Source organism: Schistocerca serialis, chromosome 5, assembly GCF_023864345.2.
Source record: "Schistocerca serialis cubense isolate TAMUIC-IGC-003099 chromosome 5, iqSchSeri2.2, whole genome shotgun sequence".
Lineage (NCBI taxonomy): Eukaryota > Metazoa > Arthropoda > Insecta > Orthoptera > Acrididae > Schistocerca > Schistocerca serialis.
The window spans coordinates 811,616,545-811,629,742 of record NC_064642.1 but is presented as its reverse complement, the minus strand read 5'-3'; the positions used below and the strand labels follow the sequence as shown (position 1 = coordinate 811,629,742).

The following is a 13,198-nucleotide window of genomic DNA, read 5'->3' as shown; positions in this document are numbered from 1 at the left end:
TATTATGATTACTAGTATTTATTCGCCTATCAAATGTCAGGCAATCCACAATTAATGCAAATGAGCCTTTAAATACTTATAATTAAATGTTTATTATGAGGCCCTGTGGCAACGCAAATCTGATAAATCTTACATGAGAGTCGGGAGGGGAGAAGAGGGAGGGGAAATTGAGTATAATCGTGTGAGTATGTAGTGACTGTCTTCTGCACAGACCACTTTTACGACAGTTTTTCAAGGTAATACATAGGACTACAGAAGGTAATATGTCAGAGTTTTTCTATATTTTGCAGGCAAATTGTTTGCGGTGTCACACGGCAGATGTTCAGAGTGAGGCTCTGACACCGTAATATTATAAATTACCTCAAAATTCCCTACGCCTCAGACGGCAGCAGCTGTCGGCGACGGAAGTGCTGCGACGTCAGTCGGTGGCGGCGTCAGCGGCCCTCGCCTGCGGCTGGCAAGGGGAAGGTCTCAGACACGGCCAACCGATTCGGCTCAGATTTGGCAGGTCGCTTGTGTACAACCTAAAACGAAAGACTAGGATATTTTGGGTCAACACCCCCGCGTTCCTGAGAAAATCACCTCTAAAGGCTATGACGAGCAGTCGACTCAAAACTGGAGGGATCGATAGATAATTGTAAGTAGAGCATTTTTCATCATCAGGTATGGGGTCCGAAAACGCATACATTTCCAGAAATCGAGGTAAGAAACATTTACAACTGCCGCATCTGTACCCACATGGTAAACGATTTTCACCGACAGCACTGATAGCATAGCCAGCACGGTAGCTCAGCGTGTTCGGTCAGAGAGCCGTTTGGCCTCTGTAATAAAAAACTAAGTGGAAGGATCAACAAACGAACTCTAACGGGTGTCAAGTGACGTCCGCAACGACCAAAAACGATCATCAACGAACAAAAACGCAAAAAAAAATAAAGAAATAAAAGATGGCCGTTGCGCTAAGGTAACAGGCTGGGAATCGGAGAACACGGGTTCGAATCTTGATGAAACCTAGCGGATGTTTTTCTTTCCGTTTGTATTTCTCCTTATCTCAATTGATAGTGACTGGAGGGTTAATAAGGTAAGTAAATCAATAAGGAATGATGATAATAATAAGGTACGCAAATAAATTTCTCAAACCTCTTGGCATAGTAGACAACTAACATGTTACTCCTGGTTACTTTACAATGGCTCTTCCAGTCACTGTTACGTGTCCTCACTTTTCTTCTAACAACTAGATGGATGGCACTTGTCATATAAACATTCGAAACAAATATACTCACGGCACCAATAACATTTAATGAACGCCTGAAAAATCGGTGCTGAAATGTGGTTATGAATTATGCTGTGAATAGTTATTGCATCCGTGCGGTTGTGCAATTCCCGCTGGGTTTCCAGAAGCACACTGCAATTCTGAAGCCTGAGAATGTTTATTTATATCCCCAGGTGAAAAACTATGACACGGTTGGCATACAGGTGTGCAGTTTGGCGGTATTACTTTTACTGTGCACGTCGGCTGACAATCGCTATCTATAAACATTATGTCATATTATAGTATTGCTTTGTCCACTGCAGGAATCCACTACAAGGCGAAACTTGGTTTAAAACCATACGTTTCTGACAACATTCTCAAGAAATGTTTTGTAAATCGCATTCGTCAATTTCCCGGATTTGGAGCAGGTAATGTAAACATTCAACGAGTCGGTTAAACGCTTGACCTCTTCTATAACCCGAGGACCGAATGTAAAATTCGTTTCTTGTAAACACAGGAAAACCTTAGGCAACACTTTTCCAGAGGCTCTGATGGCATATTGCGCCGTGTATGTAGGTGTTACTTTGTTTTTACTGCCAACTGCGACAAGGGTTCGTTTTTATCCCTTCTGCGATAACGTGCGTCGAATGTTCACTCGACACTCGCATCCTGTTTGATCGGTGTCGATCACGTATTCACGATTAAAACCGGTCATAAGTGACGCCGTTTGCGTGTTGAAAAGAGCTGCCACTTTCTGTATATCTTCTATATTTTGTACCTCCTTATGAGAGACGTGCCGTTGACGAATTTTATACTCCGATTTAAAATTTGTTGCCCAAGATAATAATTCAGCAAACGCAAAATCCTTGTTGGCCGTATATTGAAGCGCTGCACCTGCAGCCCACTCCTGAAGTATTCTCGTTGTTACATTCTCGTTGTTACATTGTCGTTACGACAAAGAAATTCGATAAATCGGTCGAATATCCACTTATTTATCGCCCGGTATTTGTATCTTGTCCCTCCTTTAACGATATCACTTTCCCACAATTTCAAGTCCTTCCTTTTCAGGGCTGTTGTTGCTCCATTCTTTTGCAGTTTTTGTAAGTTCCAATTTGGATGATTCCTGGCTAGCGCTACCTCCTTTACTTTTACTTCAAGGGGTGTAGCGCCGTAGTTCAATCGTTTAATAACCGGTTCGTAATACTCATCGGGAACAAATGAAGCACATATTCCCAATGACGTGGAGATTTCCAAACAGTTATCCCGACTAGTGAGTTGCAAAATGGTCATATCTTCCACTGAATCACCTGCTGCTTCGTCTTCGTGGTATACTACTTCAGTATCAAGAAAAGTCATTCCTTCGTCAGCTCCAAAGATCGCTCGAAAATAGCCGCTCCTATCAATCTGGAACGCCGAGAAACAGAACTGCCTGCTTCCGGTAGTGCATTGGTTCAAATGGCTCTGAGCACTACGGGACTTAACTTCTGAGGTCATCAGTCGCCTAGAACGTAGAACTACTTAAACCTAAGTAACCTAACGACATCACACACGTACACGCCAGAGGAAGGATTCGAGCCTGCGACCATAGCGTTCGCGCGGTTCCAGACTGTAGCGCCTAGAACCGTTCGGCCACTCCGGCCGGCTACGAACCCGGGTTTTACGATTCCCAACCAGTTAGCTTGGCCGTTGCGCTAAGCTTTTTTTATTTTATTTTTTTTATTTATTTTGTTCGATACTGTTCGTTCTGTTCGGTCTGGGTGGACGTCACAAGGCATCCCTTGAAATTGATCGTTGATTCTTTGACTCAGTTTTAGAGAGCACGCAGCCCTCTGACCGAAACGCTGAGCTACCGTGCCGGCAGCTATCGGCGCTGTCGGCGAAAAGCGTTTACCATGTGGGTACAGAAGCGGCAGTTTTAAGAGTTTCTCACCTCGATTTCTGGAAGAGTTTGCATTTGCGGACCCCATACCTGATGATGAAAAATGCCCTATTTACAATTATCTATCGATCCCTCCAATTTTGAGTCTATTGCTCGTCATAACCTTTAAGGGTGATTTTCTCAAAATTACGGGGGTGTTGACCCAGAATATCTTATAGTCTTTCGTTTTAGGTTGTACACAAGCGATCTGCCAAATTTGAGCAGAATCGGTTGCCCGTGTCTGAGGCCTTCCCCTTGTGAGTGTCGGACGGCCCTCACAGTTTCCAAGATCAGCTGCTGGCTGAAGCTCACCAATCTCGCGAGTCAGCAGTCGAAGCTATGAAGTAGAAGTTATAAGATGAAGTTACGAAATTTAGTTAAGAGATGTGATTTCTTTCCAACAAGGAAACTTGAATCTGATTGACTGGGCTCTGAAGGGTCTGAGCTCTGAATGATCACAAGCGGACGCGAGCTCTCCGACGAGAATTCTCTGGGCTACGTTTTGCTCGGTTAAGCTTACGAAGCTCGAGGTTCCGTTTCCACTTGCAAGATACGGATCTCCAGCGCCCGTCCCTACGTTTGGCGGACGATTGCGCCGCTCGCCAAAGCTTCTGCCTCACTGCAGCTCGTCAGACACTCCCCCCGCGCTAACCTCCCACCCTCTCGGAAGGACGCTGCAGGCTGGCCGCCTGTGTTGGCCACTGTGCCTCCAAAACGTTTCTCTTGTTCCCTGCTATCATGTGAATGTGCTATAGGATAATACGACAGCTGACAATCACTTGTAATCTACAGCTGCAATTTATTATTCAGTTCGGTTGTGGACTAATGTGAGGTTATGTGAATCTGCATATGTTGCAGGACTGTTTCTGAAAACCGTTCTGTAACACTGTACAACAAGCAAACACTGAACTGTGTTTTAAATCACAGGTATGAAAGAGCTTCGAATTAAAGAGTACTCTCCATGTAAAGTGTAGTAGTTGCCTAACGATAATGACGAACCCAATAACTCTTTATTCCAAGCAGTGAGTGGAGGCAGTCAAGTTGTTGTAGCAGGAAATTCACATGAAATTAGTCTCCTCATTCTGCTTCTGCACAGAGACAAGTAACAAGTAGGAAAGTTACTAAACCTTTTGGATAATTGCACGACCGTCAGCCGAATACACTGACACCGTACTACCGTAAAGTTCGGGTGACTTTTCTTGAGTCAATCACCTACACACTGACTAAAGAAAGCCCTGCAGGTGAATGGGACCCCATGCTCTTCAAGATATTCTGGTCGTGCGAATTAATTTCAAATACAGGGTGTTTCAGAAGTGATGGTCAATAATTCACACATTGAAAGCACAGGCAAAAACTATTCAAACGTCCCAATACACATGGGTACATGAATCAACCGTTTTAGACATATAGCACATTGACTGTTCCAGTTCATCAGTGTCAAGGAACATATGGCATCTCTAAGCGTTGAAGTAGGTGTTCAAAATGTGGTCCATGCGTCTGAATGCAACAATGAACTCGTCTCTAAAATGAGTTACGAATCCTCTCAGGCAGTTCTACGAAATCCTCTACATGCTGGAGCGCTGCTTCAATCCGCAAGTCTACTTCCTCAAGAGGGCTGACCTCAGCGTAGACCTGGCTTTTGACATGACCCCACCACAGCAATCCGCGAGATTTAAATCCGGAGACTTTGGTTAGGAAGAGTAATGCCTATGCTGTGGCCTTCAATGTTGACCGTACTTCCAAATTAGAAGCCGGCGCACTCTTAGATGAAAATGTGGCTGATGCATGACGGCGCCACAGCACATGTTCAGGCGTTGGTTCAGTGGGACATCATCGTGTAAATCTGGAAGTATAGTCCGCAGAAACCGCATGCACTGCTGTCCGGTTAGTCTTTGTGGTATGAAGAGTGGTCCAGTTACATGGTATCCGAGCAGTCCTGCCTTGACCTTCAACGAATAATGCTGCTGATTATGTGATATATGGGTTCCGTTAGGACTAAAATCCGGCCCAAATGTGACACTTATCGTAGTTAAAAATACCCTCACGGGTAAATGCAGCCTCATCTTTGAACAAAATACTACTTGCAGGCAGGGGATTCAGGATACAATATTGTTTCACCCATTAGCAGAAATTCTCTGTAACAGGGAAGTCTGCACTGTTGAGGGCTTGCACTCGCTGGAGATGATATGGATAGATGTAAAATCCGCCACACACTGCTACGGCTCACGACACACTCTTGGCTAGCAATCCTCCTCGTTGAAGTACGCATTGTACACGTACATCAGAGTAACACCCTTTCCTCAGCATCGGGTGTTATGGATGTGGATCGACCTTCTCGTACATGTGCAAAACTCCGGGTTTCTCCAAGGCGTTGATATAGCCAGCTTAATGTACGCCTGTTGGGCTGCCTGCAGAAAGAGAAAGATGCTTCATAGTATACCGTCGCGTCCGCTGTGTTGTGAGGTGCCTAGTATACCTTTTGTATATGTATACGTGTATGATATCGAAGAGGGAAAGAAGAGACGACAACGACGACAGAGCATGAGAAGAAATGTTTTTGTTTGAGTTTACCTATTTGTTGTGCACAACACAGAACTACACGGCCACGGTATCACCTGATTCCGGAATAGCTAGCTTAATATATTAAGGTAGTGGGTTTCTATGCAGCGTTATTTAAGTGTGATATTATTCTTCACTTAACCTTTGAGACTTTAAGAACCAGCTACTCTTAATCAGGCCCAATACTTGACTTGTAACGAGAGCACGTACGATCAGTCTGTCACAATATTAAAAATACGTAAGATTCTACACCACTATACGAATAAACTTCTTTATATTTTGTTATTTCATGAACAGTGATATTTTCTTATATTTTTCCACAAAAGAAAAACATTTGAAAGCATTTGATAAAAAAAAATTCCCATTTTGCGCTCACAAATCATCCACACCTCTATATAGTTTGTAAACGTGTGCATGAAAAATAGTACACTGTTTCTGCTGATCACCACGTATGAGCGTTTGGGTTGCTAGGCTACTTCGATCAACAGCATTTATATTGGATTTTGGAAATGATCTTTGGATACAAACTTACGTCCTCCACAATGGCTCATCAAATATTCCACACTTTAGCGATAATTAAGAATTCGCGTAAATTTGCTTTCGCGCCGCCGTTGGTTTGCTTTAAACTCGCAAAAATACGTCTTGATACCGCGGCACACTTGCGACGCTTACTAGCCTGTCACTAAATTGACCTGCATACATCTACAACCAATTCCAAGGTCATAATTCGCCCTACAAGATTGTGTGCAATTTACGATTCCAGAAATGATTGGACGAAGTTAATCACTGATCCCGACTTTCTATGAGTAAACGAATGACGTCACGTCATCTACATAGTTATTAAACTATTATTCCAAATGATAAACATTTATCGTCATATTTTAACGGTAATCAGAAAAAAGATATTATCGTAAAATAACACAACAGATCGCAAATCGCACGTACCGAAATGATAGCTTTACATAGCGTCGGGACTCAATCACGCAAAACTATATAAAGGAATCCCCCAAATCTCAATTTCTCCATACCAACTGACCGATATAAATAAGATATTCAACACCTCAACTCATAGATCAATCCCGACTTGTAATGTTATAATAGGATCGTGCTGCCTCAAGGACACTGCCATCCGCTTTGCACCACATGAAGGCCATTCCAGGGTATTCTTCATTGGTGTAACCTCTCTCTCCATGATGCCTTCATATTCGTAACTGATTGTGAGAGCCTGTACATCAGAGCGCACGGGGAGGAAGGGGGGGGGGGGGAAGTAGTTGGGTATGCGTAAACGGATAGTAGATTCCAAACCTTAGGATACCAATCTAAATATCGTGGCATCCATCGGCATTTAGAGTTTGTTGCCATATCTAATTAATATGATGCCTTGGCAAGGGATGATATGCGCACCAGTGTTCATTGTATGTCTTTAGCTACTTTTGGCCCGTACTTTCCATGTGCTCTACTGAAACACCCTGTATATTGGTATGAGGTAATATCGCTGTTGTGCACAACAGTGATCCTTGCCGCTTGTTACTTGAGGATAGAAACGTAGGGTTCCCTGCACGTCCCAGTGCAAACACGCAAGCATGCATGCATGCCCTTACACTTTACTTCAGCTGGTGGTTTTGGGTACGATCCTCACGACTATCCCCTCAGGGGCTCGCCGCTCTTTGGCAGGTTGGTGCAAGGCTACCACGGGGACCCAGCCTTTGCAGCATCTCTTCCTTTCCCTGCTATGTGTCTATCCTCTTGCTTTTCTTTTTCCCGTCCCTTGGCGAATATGTTCTGCGTTTTCAGTAGCCTGACATCGTCACTTATTTTCGTTCCTTTCTTTGTTTATTCCCCTTCTCTCATCCATCCTCTGCTTCAGCGTTTGAGGTTCCTCTTTTCGTTCTTCCACCCTCTCTGCTCCCAAAGGCCGGCCCACGCATCTGATGCATAACAGGTGATGTGTAACGCGTAATTCCCAGCCCCAGGTGGAAAGGTAGAGTTTGCACATACCCCTTTGTACAGGCCAGGCCCTGGGAGGGGTGATTGCCAATTGGTCCCTCTGAGATGTTACCTTCTCAATTTGCCTGTCAGGTGTTGGCGAGGTGTGAACAATCACCTAAGGCGGGTAAGCCCCCTACTGAGGGGTGGCCCCCCAGTTGGAAAGAGCGCACCGTCAGAGACACTGCCTCATTGTGAAGAAGATGATTGGCAATCATTGGCGATTTTCTCACAGTCTACACCTACTACACACAAACGAAATGTGGCTAACGATTCAAAGACCCTACCAGCTGCACCACGGTTCATTGTGGTTTCCTGTACCGAGGATGGTCAGTCCTCCATTTATTATTCAGAGAGGTGCTGATGCAATTGCTGGCCCTGTGAAATCCTGCTTTAGTTTATGCATGGCACTTTGCTTTTGGAGACTACTTCTGATTCTCAAGCACAACAACTGCTTGCTGCTTTGCTCCTCCATTGCTATCATATTCGTGTCAAGGCCCATCCGATGCTCAATTCTTCACGTTGTGGTATTTACTATAGGCTGCTCGATGGTCTAACCGAGGCAGAAATCCAAAGATACCTCTCTGAGAAGGGCGTCATTGCAGTACATCGAATGATGGAAAAGGTAGTTGCCCATAGGCTCTCTTCTCACTTTTGATAGAGTAGTGCTTCTAACAAAGACCAAAGCAGGCTATGAAGTTCTCAGTCTATCTGTACATTCTGAAACCGAGTTTTGTTGTAACAATGACATTGGTAGCAGTACCTCAAACATCCTGCCAACTCCTGGTCATATGTGTAACCTGTCGTAAGCATGCTCATGAGAGCGATTGTCTACCTCCTCCTCTCCACTGTATCAATTGCTATGGCGACTTTGCAACCTCCTCCCGAAATTTTCCTTCACCTGGAACTCCTGGATGGCCTGCTCATTGACATACATGGGACAAAGTGCCTTACCCTGTCGCTCGCAAGTTGTTGACTAGTCAGTAACCCAGCGATTTACCATCTGGCACTTACAGTACTCTATGTGGCCATGTCCTTCATGGAGCAAGATGTAGCAGAAAGACATGCAACCTCAAATTCACCACCGTATTTGTAAATGACAGCATCCCAGTCTTCTCCTCCTCCTCCTCCTCCTCCTCCTCCTCCAGCTGCGCGGCAAGCCACGAGACTTTCGCCTCATAGTGCGAAGTCACATGCTACACTACCAGCAGGCCGGAAAGGACAGAAGGAATACTCCTGAAAAACCTTTTTACGTCCAGCCAACAAACATCTGAATCATCTACCACCCACAAAGGTTCCAAAACGTCAAAGTCGCCTTCGCCGACTCAGGCTCTTTACCTGTGTCACCACTTGACACCCTCACCCAGCCGACCTCCTTGTCGCCGGTGCGCACTGCCAACAGATTTTCTTCCCTGGACTCTACAGACCAATGGAGGGAGAATGCCGACGCCTCTGTACATCTAATGGAGCACGATCCTCGAGCCTCCTTGCTCCGTAGCAGTGAGTCTCTCAAGTTTGACTCTCGGCAAATGGTGGCTTTCTAATGCTGAGAGGAGACTTTACTCAGTGGCGCCTTTTGACGAACAGTATCTCCCCAAGACCAGGCAGAATACCTTACGAACGCTGTCATTACCACTACAGAATGTTCCATTCCTCGCACTTTATCTTTACCACGCTGTGTTCCGGTCCCTTGGTGGACTGAGGCATGCCCCGACGCAATTTGCGCATGACGACGTGCTCTCTGCGTTTTAACTGTCATCCTAAAATCGTGAACTGCACACACCACTGTTTACAACGAATACAGTGTCGTCGCGTTTCTGGGATAGCAAAAAAGCTAGCTGAATTACATTTACTAGTTCTTTCAACAGTTCCACTCCCTCTTCCGTCATGTGGGCCTACCTCCCACGGCTCTCCGTCACCAAGGTCCATTCCCCAATATCTATGCTGACAGCAGCAGATGATAACACTGCTATCACCAACACCTGCGATCGCTGTTTTAACCAATATTAAGAACGCTGCTAGCTTCATGCTTCCATCCACTATCACCAAGCCTTCCTCCATCGGAAACGAGTGGAGGAGGCTCAGATGATACCCATATTTTCTCTCAATCGTGAGTGCTAGGACGCCGCTTTCACCGTGACGGAGCTAGGTCATCCCAGTCCTCCACGCCAGGTCCAGAAGATGTTAACATTCAGGAGTTACAGCACCTTTCTATTGCTGGCAAGAACATTCACCGCCATACATACAATCGCATATGGGCAGAGGGCACATTTCGCAGATGTTGACATGAAGCCACTATCATCCCTGTACATAAGCCAGGTAAGGCTTATCCATTCTCTCTCACCAGCTGTGTTTGCAAGGTGCTGGAATGTATGATACATGAGCGGCTGGTATGGTGGTTCAAGTCCCGCAATTTACTAACCACTGCGCTATGTGGATTTTGAGCATGCCGTTCTGCAGTTGACCATTTCGTCACTTTGTCAAACGCCCCCACTCTGAACGGTTTTCTACAGAGATACCAGACTGTCACCGTGTTTTTTTTTGATTTGGAGGAAGCCTGGAACACTTGGTAGAGAACTGGAATCCTCTGTACTACATGTGGAGCTTCCGACGTCGCCTGCCCAGTTTCTTTCTGGAATTTTTAAGGACAAAGTTTTCATCGTACGTGTGCGTTCTGCCTTGCCTGACACGTTACCCAGTGTCCAGTTCTGAGCGTCGTCCTCTTTGCTATCGCCATTAATCCTATAATGGTCTTGTCTCCACCCGGGAATCACCAGCTCCCTTTTCGTTTGAAGATTTTGCCTTCTATTGCTGTTCTCCACGGACCTGTCTCATTAAGCAGCGTGATTAGTGCTTTCTCGATCGTCTTTACACATGGAGCATCGACAAAGGCTTTCGTTTTTCCTCTGACAAAACCGTTTCTTTGAGTTTCTGGCGGCCCAGTTGGTTTCTTCCAATGACTTTACATCTTGAATATGTCGCTCTTCCGTTCGTTGAAACTATAAAATTCCTGGGGCTCTTGCTCGATAGGAAACGTTCTTGGTCCTCCCACGTGTCTTATCTGGCCGCCTACTGTACGCAGTCCCTGAACGTCCTCCGCGCTACATCCAGAGGAGCGGATCGGACCACCTTACTCCGTTTGTACCTGTCTCTTGTCCATTCGAAACTAGACTACAAGTGGATGTACGAACGTGCAGATGCATAAACCATCTTATGCTGCCTCAATACGGTCCGTCACCGAGGTATTTATTTGGCCACTGGTGCCTTATGCACTAGCCCAGTTGAGTGTATGCAGAAGTTGTCAAACTGCTGAAGAGAAAAACAGTGGTGTGGCAGCAGTTGATATGCATACTGTTTGTCTGCCATTCCTAGCCACCCATCCTATGCCTCCTTCTTCGATGACTCCTTTGATTACCTCCTGGTGTTTGCTTTTGGCTCTTGCTCCAGCGGCCTAACTCTACATTGCCTGCCACTTTTCCAGTTGGTGGGAGCCCTTCACCACCATGGCTTAGTGCAGTGACCCGTGTTCACCTTGGACTTCATTTGATTCCTAAGGACACTACCACAGATTCGCTTTACCGCCCTATGTTTATCGACCTTCGCACGGAACGTCGCAATATTGCCTTTGATTACATTGGAGGCTCTCGGACCGATCGTTTTGTTCGGTGTGCCTTCGTCATTGGCACTGACGATATGCGGTATCGGCTTTCGAAACACCGCTCAGTATTTACAGCGGAGCTCTTCGCCCCAAATGGCTCTGAGCACTATGGGACTTAACATCTATGGTCATCAGTCCCCTAGAACTTAGAACTACTGAAACCTAACTAACCTAAAGACATCACACAACACCCAGTCATCACGAGGCACAGAAAATCCCCGACCCCGCCGGGAATCGAACCCGGGAACCCGAGCGTGGGAAGCGAGAATGCTACCGCACGACCACGAGCTGGGGACTCTTCGCCCCGTGTTGCGGCTTTTCACGGATGATTCTGTAGTATACAGAGAAGTTGCAGCATTAGAAAATTGTAGCGAAATGCAGGAAGACCTGCAGCGTATGAGCACTTGATGCAGGGAGTGGAAACTGACCCTTAACATAGACAAATGTAATGTATTGCGAATACATAGTAAGAAGGATCCTTTATTGTATGATTATATGATTATATGATAGCGGAACAAACACTGGTAGCAGTTACTTCTGTAAAATATCTGGGAGTATGCGTGCGGAACGATTTGAAGTGGAATCATCACATAAAATTAATTGTAGGTAAGGCGGGTACCAGGTTGAGATTCATTTGGAGAGTCCTTAGAAAATGTAGTCCATCAACAAAGGTGGTGGCTTACAAAACACTCGTTCGACTTATACTTGAGCATTGCTCGTCAGTGTGGGAACCGTACCAGATCGGGTTGACGGAGGAGATAGAGAAGATCCAAAGAAGAGCGGCGCGTTTCGTCACAGGGTTATTTGGTAACCGTGATAGCGTTACGGAGATGTTTAGCAAACTCAAGTGGCAGACTCTGCAAGAGAGGCGCTCTACATCGCGGTATAGCTTGCTCCCCAGGTTTCGAGAGGGTGCGTTTCTGGATGAGGCATCGAATATATTGCTTCCCCCTACTTATACCTCCCGAGGAGATTACGAATGTAAAATTAGAGAGATTCGAGTGCGCACGGAGGCTTTCAGACAGTCGTTCTTCCCGCGAACCATACGGGAGTGGAACAGGAAAGGGAGGTAATGACAGTGGCACGTAAAGTGCCCTCCGCCACACACCGCTGGGTGGCTTGCGGAGTGTAAATGTAGATGTAGATGTAGGCCATGCAGTACATCTGGCAACACAGGCTTTTCGATTGTGTCATTTGCTCCAACTCTCTCAGGGGCCTTCAAAGCCTCTGTGTGCTGTACACCATCCATCCCTTAGAGCGAAAGGATCCCTGGACCCGTTGCACAGTCACTCTATATGGGGCCCCTGCGATGCTAGTGTGGGTTCCTGGGCACGTCGGTCTGACGGGAAACGAGGCCTCCGACGCTGCTGTCCTCGTGTCTCAGCCCACTAGTTCTTCAGTTCCCTCCATTGACCGCTGGTGACGCCAACTTGACACCACCTGCTGACAGACGGCAACACACTTTGCCTCCCCTTCATGGGAACAAGCTCTTTGAAATAACTCCTCACCTGAAACCTGGGAGGGGTTTAATTACCGAGGGTAAATTTTTGAATGAAAAGACTGGACACGAAATGACTTATTACTACTTTATGCTTTACAGATCACTCACACCTGTAGCTCTTATGTAGCTCATCACATTAACCATCACTGTCAGAAATTCTTCAAAACGACCCTTGCAGGAGCTTGTGGGACATGTTTGTAACACATGAGCTACTATCTGCCATCACACACCACAGTACCAAGATGGTAATGAAGATTTATCACTTGCAGAACGTGTTTACACATCTTCTGTGCACCATTCCAATCCACAAATTTCTCAAGGCTTGTC

General features: G+C 45.8%; 1 protein-coding gene across 1 annotated transcript in view; it reads left to right on the top strand.

Annotated features, from left to right (window-relative positions):
- The window catches only part of LOC126482242 (cell division protein ZipA-like), a 68,314-nt gene that overhangs the window by 31,027 nt on the left and 24,089 nt on the right, over window positions 1-13,198 (top strand). The gene's annotated exons all lie outside the window — the stretch shown is intronic.